This window comes from Panthera pardus, unplaced genomic scaffold, assembly GCF_024362965.1.
Source record: "Panthera pardus isolate Hobbes unplaced genomic scaffold, ASM2436296v1 HiC_scaffold_10, whole genome shotgun sequence".
Taxonomy (NCBI): domain Eukaryota; kingdom Metazoa; phylum Chordata; class Mammalia; order Carnivora; family Felidae; genus Panthera; species Panthera pardus.
Genome location: NW_026526655.1, coordinates 96,243,556 through 96,263,542, shown reverse-complemented (window position 1 = coordinate 96,263,542; position 19,987 = coordinate 96,243,556). Strand labels below are relative to the sequence as shown.

The window sequence follows — 19,987 nt, the reverse complement described above, 5'->3', positions numbered from 1 at the left end:
TGTGTGTGTGTGTGTGTGTGTCTGTGTGTCTGTGTGTGTGTCTGTGTGTGTGTGTCTCCCTCTCTGAATCTGTGTCCCTCCTGTGCTGGGGCCCAGACTGCCAAGCAGCTGTAATAGAGCCAAGACCCACTTGGCGGGAACTTCCTACCCCTCTTGGAAGATAAAGTAGGACTGCGTGTCAGGTGGGGCAATGAATCATTATTTAGATCCCAGTGATCAACATTAAACTAAGAGCCCAAATAAACAGTGTGAGCTAAGTTTGGGGCCTCATAAAGCATTTGGATTGCTGGATTTCCCTTCCTGATGAGGCGGTGTGTTTGCCAACCAAGGCTTCATGAAGTCACGTGTCTCAGAGAACAGCTGCCCCATTCTGCTGCCAGGGCAGCTCTGCTGTCTCCTCCCCTTTCCAGATAATTCAGGCATCTCCCCCTGCGTCGGGAACACAGCCCCACGTGTTTCCAGGAAGGAGGGGGAGAGCAGTGCGGGCTCCAGGCAGTTGTCTGAGGCAGGAAGGGAAGCACAGCCTGAAGTCACGGCCCTCTGTAATGGCTTCGGGAATATTTCAGCTGCAACTGTCACTGTTGGTACCAGGCTCCATCACCCTCAGATGGAGGGCTCCTGGGCTACACTAAGAAAGAAAGAAAGAAAGAAAGAAAGAAAGAAAGAAAGAAAGAAAGAAAGAAAGAAAGAAAGAAAGAAAGAAAGAAAGAAAGAAAGAAAGAAGGAAGGAAGGAAGGAAGGAAGGAAGGAAGGAAGGAAGGAAGGAAGAAAGACAAGAAAAGCCCTGGAACCCACTTTGGAATCTGCAGAGAACTGTTACCTGTACCACACCTTTTGTTCATCTCATCAACCCTGAAAATTGATCAGATGCCCAGAACATTTTGTGTCACAGAAGCCATCTCAGAAACGAGACCCACGCCCAGGTAACATCGGCTTACAGTGGGGATTTTTAATTTTTTCAAACTGTACCGAAGAGTATAAGACAAAAGTAAAACAAACAAACAAAAAACCACCTCTCTTCACTCCAATAACTTCAGAAACATCTTCAAGGGTAATTATCTATTGCTACCTGTGTGGTCTATGTCCTTCCAAAAAGGGTCAATCATTTGCACACAGAGGTTTGTTCTTTTTAAAAATGTAAACAGTGTTATTTTACACACACATTTATATGGGTATAAGACATTTTTTACTTGACAATATACCTGGCATAATTTTCATATCCATATAGACTGTCTACATAGAATTCTCTTGAACATATGCACCCCATTTTATTTAACCAGTTCTTTGCTGATGGATGTTTAGATGGTTTCAAACCCAAGACGCTCAAATGTGCCTAGCAGGCTTTCCTGCTAGTGAGCTACCGTGCACTAGTCAGAGAAGGAGAGTTCCAGGTCAGCCCGAGGCAAAATAAAAGTTATTTGTACGCGAAGGCATTTCTTTCTTTGTACCACACCTAATGTCAGCTAAGGCTTAAGGCCTTCATACTTATATCTCTCCTTTCTGAATCTCTTCCTCATTTGCTATGCTCTTGGACTTTTCTCCATCCCCTGTCAAACCCCAGAATTGCTAGCAAAGAACTGGAAAACAAGTTTTTGACTTCATGTACACCTTAGACTTTTCCAGCTCACAGTGATGGGAACAATTCATTAGAATACCAACAACAATTCGATACCACAAAGCAAACTGCTCACTGAATTTTTCACTTTCAATCATTGGTCTGATGTCACATAACACATACAGGAATTTGTAGATTAAAAGCTGTTTACTTTTAGAAAAGGATCCTTGATTTTTCTTCCTAATACACTTTGCCTCCCATGACCTTTAATAAAAGGAGAGCATTTGTTTGTGTAATTGTTTGTTTGAGATAAGATTCTGTGTTTAGGTTTTCATGAAAAGTGCTTTTTATGTTTCCATTTTGTCTGAAATACAACCATTTCGAGACTTAACGTTATAGTTGTAGGAACATACCCAGCTGTGTCAGGAACTGAAGGGGGATTCATTTGGGTTAAGCCTTGTTCTCAACCTCAGTCCAGGCCCCAAGAGGCAAAATATACAGTATCTTTGAACCAGAAAGCAGTTGAGTCATTCCTGTGAAAATAATTTCCAATGACATCTGTGAACTGTGGGCAGTCAAGCCCTGGATTATCTTCCCTGAGGAAGATTGTACAGTTCACAGTGGTTATAAGATAAACAATCATTACTACCATAATTTTAAGTAGATTAGCTCTGGACAAAGCTGAAGCACAATCCACAAGGGAAGCCCAGAACTTCTTTTCAAGATTTATTCAATGTTTCAGCTTACTCCATAGACATCTGTATATAAATACAACTGTGTGTATGCACGTACATACATGTGTGTATCATTTTCTTGGCCATCCTCACAAAAGAGAAGGGAGAAGGTGGCCTGACCAGCTGTGTAGTATGGATGAGGGGTCCTGGACTTGGGAATTTCCTGAGAACATTTTGTCAAAAAGCAATAGGATACACCTCAGAACCAGGGACTGGTAGCTTCTATTATCATTACTGCACATACACACAAAGGGTATTTTAATGCCCTCCCCAATTTTAAATTTTCTTTTTTTTAAGGTTTCTTTTTTATTTTTTTCATGTTTATGTTTTGAGAGAGAGAGACAGAGTGTGTGGGGGGGGCGGGGGGGGGGGGCAGTGGACAGAGAGAGAGGGAGACATAGAATCCGAAGCAGGCTCCAGGCTCTGAGCTGTCAGCACAGAGCCTGATGCAGGGCTCCAACTCATGAACTGTGAGGTCATGACCTGAGCTGAAGTCAGACGCTTAACTGACTGAGCCACTCAGGTACCCCTATTTATTTATTTTTGAGAGAGAGAGAGAGAGAGAGAGAGAGAGAGAGAAAGCAGAGGAAGGCAGAGACAGAAGGAGAGAGAGAGAGAATCCCAAGCAGACACCACACCGTTAGTGCAGAGCCTGATGTGGGGATTTAACCCATAAACTCAAGATCATGACCTGCCTGAGCCGAAATCAGAGTTGGAGGCTTAACCAATTGAGCCACCCAGGTGCCCCAAATTTTAAAATGGATTCTGATTAAGATGATGCTAAAAATTTAATTTACAAGAACTCCCTGCAGTATTTTTATTCTTTGCCTTTGGCCAGAGGTTGGGGAACCCCAGAAACAGGGACTACCATTTGGGTGTTATGGTATGGCAACCGGCCACTTATTAACCCTCCAGCCTTGTCCACGTTCATTTATCTCTCCCAGCACCAGCTTCCTCTTCTGTGAACTAGAGCCAATGACAGGACTGCCCACACAGGGGCGATGTGAGGATGAAATGACCTGCCACATCTGGAGGGTACAGCATGGCACAGCCCAGAGCAGCCTTCAGTACTGTCTCAGACAAACTCTTGAGCCGCCTCTCCCTGTGCACGTGCAGTGTGCACCCAGGCGGGTTCCCTCCTGGGAGTCCAGCCAGGAGCCCAGATCCACGCAGGGCCTTATGGAGAGATGAGGCGATGTATTCAGTCTCTACTTTCTTCCTACCCAAATCTTCTCCAATCTACAATTGGCAAACATATCCTCCCTCAGGGTTGCAGTACAGCCACTTCATGTGGGGTCAGCCCTTCTGTGATGCATTGACAAGGCTAGTAGATTCAGGTGGGCTAGTTATTGGTGACTCATTTGAGATGAGATGGGTGGGGGCTAGTGCCATCTCCAGCATAAGGAGAGTCTGACTCTACAGATCTCTTAGTCTGAAGGCTGGGGAGAGACACCCAACCTCAGTGAGAAAAGTCCCTCCCCTGCTCTCTGCCAGGTACGTGTGCCCATCTGGCTCCTGAAACCTCTCACTTCTCTTGAGGCTCCCTCGCCTGCTGCTGTCACAAGATGGACAAGCTTGTCGACCTAGTTAAACTGTGACCTCCTGGAGTCTGAGACTGTGATTTGTTCCTTTCTGGATCTTTGGGGCCTAGGGGAGTGCCTAAAACAAAGCAGGTGCTCAATCCACTTTTAGTGAGATGTAACTGAATGGAAGAGCCACGTAAAAGGAAGGAATTTCTAGCTATCTGATTCCCCTGATATCACCAAACCGTATTCTGCTGCTCCTATTTTTTACAAGACAGAGATCATTCTTCCCACCTTCCTTCTCTCATAGAGTGTGTTTTTTAATGTTTATTTATTTATTTATTTATTTAGAGAGAGAGAGAGAGAAGAAGAAGAAGAAGAAGGGGCAGAGGGAGAAGAGAGAGAAAATCCCAAGCAGGCTCCACACTGTCAGCGCAGCCTGACACGGGGCTCAATCTCATGAACCATGAGATCATAACCTGAGCCGAAATCAAGAATCAGACGCTTAACCTACTGAACCACACAGGCAACCCCTCTTATAGGGTGTTGTAAAGAGATGACAAGTTGGATCAAATCTGAGGACACTGATGAAGCTTAAAAGGGGTTAAAAACAATATAATTGTTTGAAGCCATAAAGAGGATATTTTGCATCACTTCACTCTTCTGTGAGGATCACAGGATTCTGCTGAGTCACTGAATTAATTCATTTCCTCATGTATACTTTCGCTCATTCATTCTACAAACACGCTGAGCATAAAAGCTGAGTGAAAAAACACTCCCCTCAAGCAGCCAAGAGACTTATGGCAGAAACCAAAGAGTAAATAAATGTTCTCAAGGCGAAGGAATTTATGCTGTGACAGACACAATCCCAGAGGCCCAGAGGGACATCAAACCCAACTTTTTGTGCAACACGGTCAAGCCATGACTCCTGGGGGAGAGCAAGAGTCGAACAGATGAAGATAGAAAGAAGGGCACTCCCAGCTGAGGGACAGCAAGGTCAAAAGCAGAAAGACAAGGAGCCTCATGGTGGAACCGGATGCCCTGTGGCTCACATGGCTTTCATTTTGTATTGTTTTGTTCTATTTTACTGAATGTTTTTAGTGAGGCATGCACTGTCCAGTTCATCCAGGGCCTCAGCACCACTGTATTAACTTACCCTGACTATTGCTGTGTGTCTTTTTTTTTAACATTGCCAGCCTGGGTTCTGATGGCATTTAAGTTTGCAAAGCCAGGAACCAAGGAGGGTGAGGCAGAAGACATAGGAAGGGGACAGATAGCGGAGGTCTTGGGAGGTCTTGGTGGGCCGTGGTAAGGAAGCTGAACTTTACCCTGAGGCCCCGGAAGTACCACAGAAGGGCTGCAAGCCCAGGAGTCACCAAATCTTTTCTCTAAGGGGCCAGGTAGTAATCACAGTAGGCTTTGTGGGTCATACCGTCTCTATCACAACTATGTATCTCTGTGATGGACAATGAGAGCAGCCACAGACAATCTGCAAGCTAATCAGCATGGCTGTGTTCCCGTAAAACTTTACGTATGGACAATGGAACTTGAGCTGCATATCATTTTCCATGAAACCAAATGTTGTTCTTCTAATTGTTTTTTGGGGTTTTTTACGTTTATTAATTTTTTGAGAGAGAGAGAGAGGCAGAGAGACAGAGAGCACAGGAGGGGCAGAGAGAGAGAGAAGGAGAGAAAGAGAATCCGAAGAAGGCCTCACACTGTCAGCACAGAGCCCACACAGGGCTCAAGCCACAAACCATGAGATCATGACCTGAGCCAAAATCAAGAGTCAGATGCTTAACTGACTGAACCACCCAGGTGCCCCTTGATTGTTTTTAACCATTTAAAAATATACAAACCATTCTCAGCTTGTGGGCCATATAAAAGCGTATGTGAGCAGGTTTGCCTGGGACCTTAGTTAGCCACGCCCAGTTTTCTATGGGTCATTCTGGAAGCAGTGATGAGGGGGTGACATTTGCAGCATAGAAGGCAGGGGTGGCAATTAGGAAGCATTTGCAATGGCCCAGGTGAGACAGGATAGAGACACGCTCTCATGGAATAAAGAAGGATGGACAAGCACTTTGGGGAAACCGTGATATTGGATGCAGGGGAAATGGTCAAGGGTGACCTCCAAATTTTTAGCATATTCATTACTATTCATATTAACTGAGAGAAACCAGAGAAGTGGGTTCCAGGGCAAAATGGAAACAGAAGCTTAACATGGGGTCACTTTGGGGAGCTTACAGGACATGCAGGAAGAAATGGGTAAGGCCATTATACCAACTGGAACCACTATGAAGCATCAACAAACACATGGCTTATATCATCACAGACTTCAGGGATGGAGGGGCGGGAAGGGGGAATCTTGGGAATCCCTCTGCCCCAAGAGAGAATTAGACCTAAATCATTTTGGACCAGGGAGAATTCCTCCTTCTCTGCAGTAGGTTTAACTTAACATCCTTCGTGCAAAATGTGAACCAGTTCCCTCTCATTCCGCTGCAGGAGAGACAGAGGACTGCTGGCAGGAACCCCTGAGGACATGGCCACTGGGAAGCTCAATTTGCTCATCTTCATGAAAATCACCGCTTGATAATTTTGCTCCCCTACATGAGTCACCAATAGCATACTTGGGAAAAACCACATCAAAGATCTCAGTATATTGTCTCTGTGATTATCTAAGGAGCTGACTACAGCTTCCACCGCAGCAGAGTGGAAATTAGCTTAAAGTAATGTTTCTTAAAGTGTAGCACTTAGACTAACTATACTAGCATCACCCAGAAACCTGAGAAAATGCAGATTCTTGGGCCTGAGTCCCTCCGCCCCAGACCTACAGAATCAGAGACTATGGGGGTGGGCCCAACAACCTGTGATTCAACAAGTCTTCAAGGTAATTCTGACGGATGCTGAAGTTTGAGAACCACTGGCCTGGGAGAGGCGGCCAGAGCTGTCCCTGACTCCATCTTTGGCTCCCCTGCCTGCCCCTCTTACTGCTCAGGATCATCACAGACAGTTGATATCAGTCCTTTATCTCCAAGCGCGTTCATCTCTGGAGATGCTGCAGAGCACCAGTGGGTAGGGAAGTCTGGAGTCCAGTGATGTAAAACTGACTTCACCCATCTGGATAAATTGTGAGGAAAAGGGCCCTAAGTGGTGTTGTGGTTAAGAATACAAACTCAGGGGTCACCTGGGTAGCTCAGTTGGTTAAACGTCTAACTCTTGGTTTCAGCTCAGGTCATGATCTTACGGTTCATGAGTTCGAGCCCTGCATGGGACTCTGCACTGGCAGCACAGAGCCTGCTTGGGATCCTCTTGCTCCCTTCTCTCTGCCCCTCCCCTGCTCATGCATGCTCTCTCTCTCTCTCAAAATCAATAAACTTTTTTTTTTTAAATGTGATAAAATAAAAGAAGAATACAACCTCAGGAATCAGACTTTGTGAATGGAGATTTTCTGCTCTATCACCTATAATGCTGGGTAGCCTATGAGAAGTTACTGAGCTTCTCTGTGCCCTTTCCTCAGCCCTTTAATGGAGACAATGAGTACCTAGTTCACCAGGTTGTCGTGAGGATTACATGAGTTAATATCTGCGAAGCAATTTAACAGTGCCTGGCGCTGAGTGCCACAGGAGCGCTATTTACTATATTTCTATGCCAGAGATACCTCATCTTCAACAAGCAACACAATGCATAACATACTGCAAGTTCTTGGGACAACAGTGCTCCAAAGATCTCCTAGAAAACTTAAGCCTTTTCCTGGCAACTTTATGCCTCTCTCCAAAGTCCTATACGGAGCCCTAAATTGATGAACCAGGCTGGACCAAACGTCTTTGAGAAAGTTCCTTTTCTTCTCTTCTAATTCAAAGCGCTTAATGTGAGGCAGACCTAGTGGGCCTTTCCCTAAGATGCACAGCTCGACCTTAGTCCTGTGGCTGTCACAACTCTAGGAGTCCAGTGGTGGACCGGAAATGGGTCTAGCTTAAGAAACTCTCTCCCTGACAAAAAGGGCCTCATTGCTTTAAATTGCACATGGTGGGCAACTTTCCCCCACATCCCCGCTGGACCTCCCAAAGTGGGTGAGGTGGAGACTCCCCCAAATAAGTGGCTGGCAAGTTGTACCTGGTGCATAGGATTCTGGCTAGGATGTACATGTACTGATATCCCAGGGCAACCGAAACAAATTATAACAACTTAAGTGGCTTAGAACAGAACCATTTTCCTCTCAGTTCAGGAGGCTATAAGTCCAAAATCAAGGGCTGTGCCCTTGTGTGGGAAAGAATCCTTCCTTGCCTCTCCCTAGTTTCTGCTGGTCGGCAGCCATCTTTGGCTTATGTAGCTCTATCACCTCAATTCTGCCTGGGTCAGCACATGCTCTTCTCCCTGTGTGTCAGCATGCCTCCAGATTTCCCTCTCTTTGTAGGACACCAATCATTGGACTGAGGGCCACGTCAATCCAGTAGGACCTCATCTTCACTTGATTACATCTGTGAAGATCGTACAGGGCAACCGAAACAAATTATAACAACTTAAGTGGCTTAGAACAGAGCCATTTTCCTCTCAGTTCAGGAGGCTATAAGTCCAAAATCAAGGGCTGTGCCCTGTGTGGGAAAGAATCCTTCCTTGCCTCTCCCTAGTTTCTGCTGGTCGGCAGCCATCTTTGGCTTATGTAGCTCTATCACCTCGATTCTGCCTGGGTAAGCACATGCTCTTCTCCCTGTGTGTCAGCATGCCTCCAGATTTCCCTCTCTTTGTAGGACACCAATCATTGGACTGAGGGCCACATCAATCCAGTAGGACCTCATCTTCACTTGATTACATCTGTGAAGACCCTTTCTCCAAATAAGGTTGCAGTCATAGGTAACTCAGTGTTAAGACTTCAACATATCTTTCTAGGGGACACAATTCAACCCACAATGGATGGCAGGTGTCTCACCTTATATGCAGACTCAGGGTTGTTGGAAGTGGGGTGTGTGAGGGGCTGTGTGAAAAGCACTGAGGCCCTCACACCCCTGTAGGAAGAAGCATGGAGGTCCATCACTGCCGCCTTTGGGCAGAGATGGGCAGAGGCTCGCAGGCTCTCCACCAGGGGTCTGCCTCACCGACCCAGTGAATGGGCGAGTGCAGAGAAGCAAAATGGAATGTCTTGGTGGGGAATCTGGGAATTTAGGTTGGCAACAGGAGGGTGCCATCTGACTTTTGGCAGAAGAGAAGCACTGAACGGAGTCCCCGCTGAGTGCCAGGCACACTGAATAATTGGATAATGCATACATTATCTTGCATATAAGACACACTTCACTGACTTCAAGGCAGGTCTGGCCGTGACTGTGTTGATTGAGAAGGAGAAGACTCTGAGAGGAGAGAGGAGAAGGAAAGGCAGTGGCAGTTATGGGAACATGGGATGCTGGGAAACCCAGCGAGACCCCTCTTGCCCTCCATGTCTGGGACAGGGTGAGACACTGGCACTCACGAGTATCCCCATATGCGTCTGCCTGGAAACCCTGTCCACTGCCCCAGAGGGCATGAAATCAGAAATGGGGAGGGCACAGGGGCTTTCTCACTGCCTTTTGGGAAGAATCCAATATGCTTATCCATGCCTAGCAACGGTTTTAAAGCCAATCAGTCACACACCCTGTGGTGAGGTGAGGGAATGCCAAAAGATGTCTGAAGAGTCAGAGTAGAAGCCGCCTTCTGTCAGACCTCTGGAAGGCGGGGTCTCAGCTTCACTGGCTGGGTCTCCCATCTGGTCCCAACAACGCCACTCTGCTTATGTGTCGCTGGTGAGGTGGGAATCTCCTAGGGGACCCATGACAGGATGGGTCCAGACACACGGTTCTCAAGAGAATAAACTCATCACACGAGATAGCACTAAGTGAGCACACAGAAGGCCAACTTAAAAACGAGTAAGCATGTTTTGGCTGTCATTTAACAACAGATCTTGCAGAAACTCATTTCAGCTCAGGAATCAACTGTTTTCATGCGCATATCCAAGGGGCCTGAATCTTCAGTAGAAATGCATTTGATGCCATGAGCATTTGCCTGATAGAAGATTTCTCTTCTGCTTTCTCAAGACCAGAGCTCAATGTGTGTGTGAGAGAGAGAAAGAGAGGAGTCAGGAAATAGGGAAAGAAGGAAGGAAAGAAAAAGGGAGGCGGGAAGAAGACAGAGAGAAAGGTTGGCCTCTAGGGACAAAGTGAAACACTTTAGTCCTGGCACACACTGTGGCGAGCACACAAAACCTTTTTTGTTCCAAGGCCAGACCCCAAACAATGGGCCATAGGGACGCCTTTGAGAAATGCTCACGTGCCCACTGAAGCAGAGCTGACCGAGTTACAAGCCGGGAGCCCAGGAGTTGTCTGTAAATTGGTGAAAAATGGAGCTTCATTATAAATCCCCTTAACGGGAGGCGACATTGGCACCTCTTCCTCTTGATGTGTGGTACTTTCACTCTCGATGTGAGAAAAGGTCCCTTCCAAGGAGGCAGTGGAGAAAGTTCTTTACCAGGAACTGCCTCCTGAAGGATGGACAGCTGCAGCAGCAGTCAGGTCTCCACGTGTGGAGCCCTGTACGCTCCCACGGCGGTGGCTGGATGGGCCCGGGAGGCTCCTATTCTGAAGGGGTCACCGACGCAGGCCTGGCCCACCTGCAAGGTTCCTGTGCTACGAGTCAGGTCCCCAGGCCACAGCCCCACTCAGGCTGAAAGTGGGCCTGAGCTGCCTTCTCACATGTCCTGCATTCGCATCCTATTACACTCCCAATTTCTACTTCTGTGTTCAAATTTGTTTGTTCTCATGAGGTCCCGTTTCACCTGTCACCTGGCCACCACCTTTCCAGCAGCCACCACAACTGCTCTTTATGAGGATGATGGATTTTACTTCTCTTCCCCGACTGAGCCCCCCAGTGGAGCCCACCCAGGGGCCTCACAGATGGCATGACCACACACGGCATGATGGGAGGGTGAGTGAACGGTCTGCAGATGTGCTGACAGAAGTGAACTCAGGCCTCTGGAAATAAAAGGCCGCTAGCCTTGCCTGCCAGCCTCTGAATGAATGACCTGTGAAATGCGTTCATTCAGCTCCCCATGCCAGATTGGGGGACCAGGAAGAATCATCCTCTTAATCATTCATTCAACAAATACATACTAATACTAACACTATGCCAGGCATGGTTCTAGGCACTTGGAATACAGTGGGAAACAAGTTTGATATTTTTTTCAACCCCTACCTTGAAGAACTTTTCTTTTTTTTTTTTTTTTTTTTTTAGTTTTGTTTATGTATTTTGAGAGAGAGAAAATGCGCACATGCATGGGAGAGACAGAAAGATGGGGAGAGAGAATCTCAAGGAGGCTCCACACAGCACAGAGCCCTATGCCGGGCTCAAACCCATGAACCATGAGATCATGACCTGAGCCAAAATCAAGAGTCAGATGCTTAACCAAGACACCCAGACAACCCCCTCGAAGGACTTTTTAAATGCTTTTTGCATGTGAGAAAATTCTGAGACAGAAACAAGCATGGCATGTTTCAGAGCAGATAACAGGTGAGCATGGCCAGAGTAGAGCTGAAGCAGTGGCCAGTGGAAAGCACAGAGGTTAGGCAGAATTCCGGGTTAGACCCGGAAGCCCAAGGTAGGATTGATTTTATTCTACCAACAATGAGCCGGGGGGTGAAGTCATCTGAATGATGTTTTCAAAATATCGATGTATGTGCTATATGGAGAACAGATGGCAAGGGAGCAAGGACAGATACAAGAGGCCAGTGGAGAGACTACCACAGAACTATCTATTCGGCACAGGCAAGCATAGGAAGTGCCTCAAGAAAGCTGATGGGAGGGGTGTCCGGGTGGCTCAGTCGGTTAAGCGTCTGACTTCGACTCAGGTCATGATCTCGCAGTTCGTGAGTTTGAGCCCCGCGTTGAGCTCCGTGCTGACAGCTCAGAGCCTGGAGCCTGCTTCGGATTCTGTCTCCCTCTCTCTCTGCCCCTCCTCTGCTCACACTCTGTCACTCCCTCTCTCTTAAAAATAAATAAGAACATTAAAGAAAATTAAAAAAAAAAAAAAGCTGATGGGAACCCAAAGAAAAGAATGTCTGAAACTGTATTTCCAAGTGTGGTGACAACAGAGGCGGTGACATTGGCCTTAGAGATTTGGGAACAGCAAAGAAGAGAGGAATTAAGGGTCTGTTCTGGATGATGAGCAGAGAGGTGATTTAGGAGATGGGGTGTAGGCAGGGGTGCTGGAAAAGCAGAGGTCATGAATGCTGAGGGGTGCCAGACAGTGAGGGCCTAAATGCCAGGCCCTGCAGGTGAGAAAGCCACAAGGATCCTTCAGGAGCGAAGCAGAGCGCCACTGGCTCTGGGAACGGAGTGTAGAGCCGGGAGCTGCAGACTTAACTGTGAAGGGCCAGCCAGTGACTAGTTTGGGCTTCGCGAGACCTAAGTTTTCCCTTGCAACTGTTCAACTCTGCACCCCGAGACAAGTACATAAACAAATGAGTGTAGTAGCTCTGTTCCAATCAAATGTTTCTCAAAAATGTAGGCCTGGGGCCTGGCTTGGAGGACTGGTTGTAGTTTGCCCATCCCTGGGTTAGAGGAAGGGAGAGATGTGAGGCAGCCTCGGAAAGGATGTGGAGGAGTGGGTTAGACTAACGACAGAGGGAGAGGAGGACACAGATGTGAGAGGCTTTGTGCAGACTGTCAGTGGAGGAGCCCAAGGGAGGGTGATTCACCATTCCTAAATTTCTAGACTCAGGCAGAAGCACTTTATTCACCAGCTAAGATAAAGAGCAAGTAATGGGCAGGAGGTAGCATAAACACGCCTCCCGCATACACACACATGCGGAGGAGGAGAAAATGGAGGGGAAGTTGCATTTATGTCCACTGGACAGCAAAGAGACACAAACCATGAGGTCAATTGAGAAACAATGATCAGAGAGTCAGGAGGTGGCCTGCAGAAGGATGCAGCCGCCGGGGAGCTCCCAGAAGGGTGATGGTCCCCCAGAGGCAAGCTGGAGGCACTGATAGCTTTAGGGATTTAATCCATTGCAAGGCTTCTCCTGCATCTTATCCTGGTCCCCTAGTATTAGGTAGCACCTGTTATCTGAGCAACTACCAGGTATTTAACCTTGGACTAGGGACTCTAAGGGGCCTTGAAAGACAGGTGGTGCAGTCTTCACTGTAACTCATAGGGGAGGCAAGAGCCACTGAAAGGCTGTGGGCTGTCCAGTTCACCGCAGTGTCTGGGAATGCTTCCTGGGGGAAGGGGACACCTGGAAAAGCAGGCAAAGCAGGTGAGAAGTGTCCAGGTGGGGGGAGAAAATGCATATCAGCCAATAAAGGCAATGAGCGGAACTTCCCAAGAAGTAAGGATAGCCAGTTTTAGGCTGTTACATAACTAACATTAGAATGCATGGGGAGAATTTGATTGTGTTCTTCCTTCCCCCCAGGCTTACTGAAGCTGCTATTGCTGAGAGGCAGCAGAGCACAGCAGCTAAGAACACACTCTGGAGACAGCAACCAGGTTTGAGTGGCAAGTCTCCATGACTGTGTGGCTTCTCCCTTCCGGGGCTCGGTTTACTCCCTCTGCAAGCAGCCTGGATCATAACAGAGCCCACACATGGCACATGACACTCACGATGGATGCAGGGCTCACACCCACATCAGCCTCGGTGCAGGATGCCCTTTTCCGGAGCTCACCTCTGGGTTTCCCTTACTGCTTGTGCTGGGGTCCAGTGACAGGGGAGTGGAGCAGGACTAGAGGTCAGAAGAGTTCCCCCCTCCCCCAACCCACTCAGCACTGAGGATTGTCCTTTCTCTTTCTCACTCTGCACCTTAATGCAAGAACAAAAGAGCACCTTACAGCCATCACTATATACTTCCCTCGGCCCCTGCCTTTCAGACAGTTTATTTTCTGTCTCAAGATTGAAACTCCTCAGGTAGAGAACATTTTGCAGTTTTAATTAATACAGATTAATCTATCTCCCGGGGCTGTTTGCAGTATTAATCCCTACCGGGTGCCTTAAGCTCCTTAGCAGACAGGCACTGCATTCTCACCAAGTAGGCTGGACTGGATCCTGAAGCCCTATTCCCCCTGCCACTGTCTCTCATCTCATATAACGGCCTCCTCGTTCTCTGTAAATTGGTTGGTTGGGCCCTGTGAATTTGAGTTTATCCTCTGCCTGGTGCAATTATGTGTGAAAATCCTTGATCCTTGCCTAGGGCGAGGGGAGGCAGGGATATTTGTGTGGTCTGGGCACTGAGCTCGGGGTTCAATCCTGCTATCTCTGACCTCCTCCGTGGGTTCCTGAGTAACTCATGGAGGGTGGGAGGGGTAGGGTGAAGTCATGGCTGGGGGACATGCAGAGAGACAGAAGGAACAACACCCAAGAATATTGATGGATTTGATAACTTGGCATAATAGCCTAAAACCATGGTCCCTGAATTAGTCATAGGGACTTGTTTAGAAATTGTTGCAAGAAATAACTCTGCTCATCGATTTGTGAAGGCTTGTTATATATAGGGTAGGTATATCAATATAAATAATTTGCATTTGTGGTTTTGCCTAGCTCAGTGCTTTGTTTTTGTTGATTTGATTTGTTCCTATGTGGGCACCCTATTCCCTGAGAAAACCCAAAAGAACAAAGTGTTACAAATGCATCTCAGCTCTTTGGGTGTATTTAAAATTTCATTCCTTGCTACTTTAGCACATGTCTTACAGAGCTGCAATGACCTGGGTAAATGAAGCACATAAAGAAAGCAGGAACTCTCCTCTGAGGCTCCATGAACTAAAAAACCAGAACAAAATGTTAAAAAAAAAAAAAAAAAGAGGAATACACTCACTAAAATTGAAGCAAACTATCTCTTTGCATACACTGTAATCCATAATTGCATTGGTAGGTTAATGTAGGAAAAAAATGCTGATTTTTCACAAGTTCACCTTGGCCTTGCTAAAACTGACAAACCTAAGTTGAATCAGATTTTAATATAGCTCCAAACATTTCTTAAAACAGAACTTCCTAAAGAAAGAAGCATGCACCTTCATTTGTCTGGTAATATGCTCTATGAAAAAAAATATATATGAGGCGCAAATAAATTTGGTAAATATCCCATATTATGACATCTCTTGGAAATCACAATGAGAATAAGCACATTAAATGTTCCAGGAAGTCTGTAGAAAAGTGACTTCTGTAAAATACTTACGTTAGGAAGCCTGTGTATCACATAGAACTTACAAACAACCCCTCCAAATACCTTTTGGAGTTAGTCCATAAATTCCAGGAGGAAGCTCATGCTGCCTTCTCAATATTGGTGATAAATACATCGGCCAGATTCTTGAATACCCATCCCCCATCTAAAACACATGGGTCCCCACTGACAAATAAGACTGGTGCCTATATCTACAAAAGCCTCTAAAATGATGCTTCTCAAACTCTGGTATGTATCAGAATCATCTGGGAGCTAATGAAAGCACAGATACTCAGCTTGTCAAGTTAGGACAGGACCTGAGCCTCTGAATTGTTACTAAGTGCCTCTGTGATTCTGACACACATCAAGCCTGAGAAGGGCTGTTCGACAAGCCAGATCCAGGGATGGAGTGGAGCCCAGGAGAGGTGAGGTTTGGGCCTGGCCTATGAGCTTGTCAGAACACTGAACCCACAGGGGCTTGCTGAGCGTCAACCAGCCACCAGCCACCAGCCATAGGCTACAAGAGGGCTACTATCGGGAGCATTTTAGAAGATGTACTATTCGTGTGTGGGGGGGGGGGGGTAATTCTTTGTTTGCTCCAGATATTGCCCATTTGGAGACTAATAGAATAAAATGGAAGGAACACACAGTATAGCTCGGTTGGTCTCCAAAAATCCCTTTTCCTAAACAGGACTCCACCACTGGTATCAGAGGATGTAAAAGTAGCTTGAGAGACTGGGAAGGAAGCACAAAGGCCTGAGTCCAATACAAACTACAATCTTTTTAATGGCTTTTATAATTTCTTAGGTCAGTATCGACAGTATATAGAAAGCCTTCATCATTTCCAACTCCTTTAAATTGTCATTTTAATCATTCTGACTTGAGGAAAAAAATGTCAAAAAGCTGTTTCCAGGTAACCTTTTCACAGAAATTGTCTAATCAAATCATAAATCACTCTGAGTCATGGACATGAGCTGACCACTTCCCTCCCAAGCCCGCTGCCAGGCATGGCAGTCCCCTGCTGGACCTGGGTGGAGCGTCTCCACTTGGATGGGAGGAAATTGGGCATCCTCTGTCCATTATTCCACCAGCTCACCAAGCTTAACCCATGTTAGAGTTGAGTCTTGAGTCTCTCACTCAAGAATCAACTAGGTAGACATGTTTGCCCAGATCAAACAAGCCGAGACAACACCGGATTAAGCCTGGGAGGTGTGGGGGGAAGGTTTGAAAGGGACTGAGGAAGAAAGACTCTTTGAAGAAACCCTCCTGTGAATAGCAGATAGTCTACCTTATGAGATTCATCTGAAGATGCCTAAGGGTATTTTCAATGTTTCCAAAGTTTAAATATGACAGAGTAGGGGGGAAAAAAGCACCCATAATTTTCAAAGTTTAATCTTAAGTTTACTAAAGGAAATGGTGAAATCTCTAAGCACTCACTTAAAAAGACCACGTATCACGGACACATGGGATGCAAAGCCTGCCATCACTGCTGACATTCCCATCCCACCCAAGTGGCCACAAGGAAATCCCTGGGTATATTTTCTTGTGGAGTGAGTCTGGGACTCATTTTAAAGACTGTATAGTCACGGGTTTCTGTTTTCAACATGACAGTTCAATCCTAAAGAAACCCAGTGACAAGTTACTGGTATTAACTCACACCTTCTTAGAAAATTCCCACTCCTAGATCTAGCTTCTGTATTTGGGGAGCTTTTTTTCTTTTCATCTGTGGATACAGTAAATACCTAATGTGAATATGATTTTAACATTTTCTCTCCTTCCAATACAAAATTATTCTATGTGATGACATTCCTAAAAGGTAACTTGTATTCGCATGAAACAACTTGAATGAAATAAAGCTATACCTCTATAGTCCTTCTTACTAAAACTCATTGCTGGCCTTTGTTTCTCCTACATGTCTTTTCTAATGATGAAATAACTTTGCTCTCTAAAGATATATTTCACCCACTTTCTGGGTTGCCTGGGTAGCTCAGTTGGTTGAGCACCTGACTCTTGATTTCAGCTCAGGTCATGATCTCACAGTCTGTGAGCCTGTTTCAGATTCTGTGTCTCCCTCTCTCTCTGACCCTCCCCCGTTCATGCTCTGTCTCTCTCTGTCTCAAAAATAAATAAAACGTTAAAAAAAAATTTAAAAAAAGAAATAAATTTCAGCTGCAGAGGTATCCAAATGGCTGGTAACTAAAGAGATGGGGAATCACGTGCATATATGGTGTACTTAAAGGGCACATGTCCAAAATAAGTTTGACAGTTCATGGTAACAAATTTTACCCAGAAAAATAAAATAATAATAACAGCAACATTGCTCCTTTGGTCAAAAGCTTTATGCCCTACAGTCGTGATACTCCTTTAGCAATTTGGAATCAAGAGCCAATAGTTTATGGGAAGACACACAATCATAATGCAGAGATCCTGGAGATGCACAGTCCGTTTCTTGACTAGGAAAGGAAAGAGTCCTAATAGCACCAGGATTCAAACTAAGAGACCGGGCTTCTTTGAGCAGCTCTGCATTACTTAGCATGCCACTCTGGGCAAACCCCACCTCCTCTCCATGTGTATTTTTCTCTAGGTAAAATGGAGGTAGCAATCCAAACATGATTGCCTCAAAGCTTTCATTAGAGACTCAAAAATAGAGGTCAATGTGACGTATCATTGCCAGTCTCACCTTTTCAATTTTTCCTAAAATGCCCTCAGAATTTGGATTTGGGAAACTCTTTTTTTTTCTCCTAAAACACAAGTCCAATCATAGAACTCCTCTTCAGACACTCTTAATTGTCCATTATCTGAAGAATAAAGTTCAAATTCAAGATCCCTCACAGTGTGTGCTTCCCCACATCTCTCGGTGTTCCCAGACCAACCACACTGAATTTGTTGGCATTTTTAGGATGTTTCATGTACTTTCACCTCTGGGTCTTTGTACAAAGTGCCCAGTCTGTTTCTGACCAAAATCGGCCCCTCCTCAACAGCCAGCCCAAATGGAGCATTCCCTTAAAGATATCTCCACGATATTATTCATTAATTCACTATTATGAACTGTTTTTCGTGTGCCAGGTATCAGAATAGTACAATTTTATTTTCCCTGCAATAGTACTTCATGTGTTTTCCTAACACAGTGTTACTTTAAGCCTATTTTGTGGGATTTTGGTTACTTTACCACTAGATCAAAGCTCTTTGAAGAAAGAAGACTCACACCTCTCTATCTCCATGATGGTACACAAAAAGCACTTGACAAATGTTTGTTGAATGAATAAATTGCATTTTATTCATCTTGAGATTCTCATAATTTTGTTATTAAGGCAGTCACGTGAGCTTAACGGCACATACGCTCTGAATGGATGAAGGGCAAATCTTCTGCCACGTTTCTTTCTAGAAATGAGTGCAACTGACTGTGAACAATGCAGGGTTTGGGGGCTACTGACCCCCTACACAGTTGAAAAACCATGTAAGTGGACCCACACAGTTCAAGGGCTTACTACAGTTATAAGCCACACATATTAGACTGGATTTTATTAACTACCAACTAGAAAAACTATGTCCTTATCTGATACTTCCCTTTCCCTCCTCAACCCCTTATTGTCTACGGGCGATGATGGGAGCAAAGTTGAGACTGTGGCCAATCTTCCTGATTTACCTTTCCTAAAAACAACCAGTCTTCTAACTTCATGTCCAGGATAACATCCATTCGCTAGCTTGGCCTTCTCCATCTTGCTGGCCCACCAGAACTGGGTTTGTAGAGACAAATACATAATAAACATGCATCAGAAAGTTTAGAAACATTTTTGAAGAATGATAAAGCGCAAACATTTGGAGAGGGTGTGTCAAGAGTGACTCATAACAAATAGCAGTAATAAATAAGGCAATTAGTAGAAAAGAGGGTACCACCCACACAGAGCAGTTCCTTAGGAATTTTAATTTAAATTCCTGGGTCAGCTTTATTCTAGAGAAATGTGGTACTTCTTAACCTTCAGAAACCTACTTAAACCCAAGAGGAGACAAATGATCCTACGAGAAGTTGGTGTCCTATCCTGGTTTCTTAGGCCTCCTTCCTCCTCAATGTGAATAAGTAGCATTCATGTTTTATATGGAACTCATGCTAAATCATCTTTTCCCTCTTTAATGTTATAAGCAGGGAAACAATGGGGTGATTTCTGTGCAAAATTGACCTGATGTCTACAAAAGGCATATTTTTTACACAATAGCCAATCCCACAAGTACCCTGTAGTCCAGAGGGTTGATGAAAGAGACAAAGGAGATAATAAACTGGGTTCGGATGAAGATGGATTGGAGATGTATTTATATACTGGCAGTGTGTGTCTTAGGAATATACTGGGAATGTGAGGGAAGAGGCTGGAAGAGATAATTTCTCAGCTTTGGGCTAAGGGACCGTTGTTCCAGGAGCCTCTCCCAATCACTGTCCAGGTGTCTCTGATCTCCTTTGCACTAATGAAATTACCAGTCAGTTTCCTCCTTCCCTTTAGGTGGTCCATGCTAAACACAGAAGGCAAAGGGGTGCTGGAAAGTTCCAGGCAACCCAATATCCAGAATAAAGGAGAACAGTCTTTTCTTCCAGTGAAAAATGAAGGCCCCCCAAACATTCTGGCATTACTCCACTGGTTCAAAGTTAATAAGCAAACACACACCCTCAAAGCTCTTACAAATATACTAAAAGGGGGCACCTGGGTGGCTCGGTCGGTTAAGCGTCAGACTTTGGCTCAGGTCGGGATCTCACAGTTTGTGAGTTCGAGCCCCACATCGGGCTCTGTGCCAATAGCTCAGAGCCTGGAACCTGCTAAGGATCCTGTGTCTCCTTCTCTCTCTACCCCTCCCATGCTCGCACTCTGTCTCTCTCTCTCTCTCTCAAAAATAAATAAACATTAAAAAAAAACAAATATACTAAAAGAAACTATAACAAAATATTTACAGTGCTTATTCTCTAAGGATAGACCACTATAGCTTATTTTATCTTCCTTCTTTCTGTTTATCTATAT

At 45.4% G+C, this 19,987-nt stretch overlaps 1 protein-coding gene and 1 long non-coding RNA gene across 3 annotated transcripts in view; one reads left to right on the top strand and one right to left on the bottom strand.

Moving 5' to 3' along the window:
- The window catches only part of NCKAP5 (NCK associated protein 5), a 959,339-nt gene that overhangs the window by 885,987 nt on the left and 53,365 nt on the right, over positions 1 to 19,987 (bottom strand). The gene's annotated exons all lie outside the window — the stretch shown is intronic.
- Positions 759 to 7,227, top strand: LOC128778900 (uncharacterized). The gene is made up of 2 exons (XR_008424763.1): positions 759 to 923; positions 6,315 to 7,227. It is a non-coding gene; the product is annotated as an uncharacterized LOC128778900 (long non-coding RNA).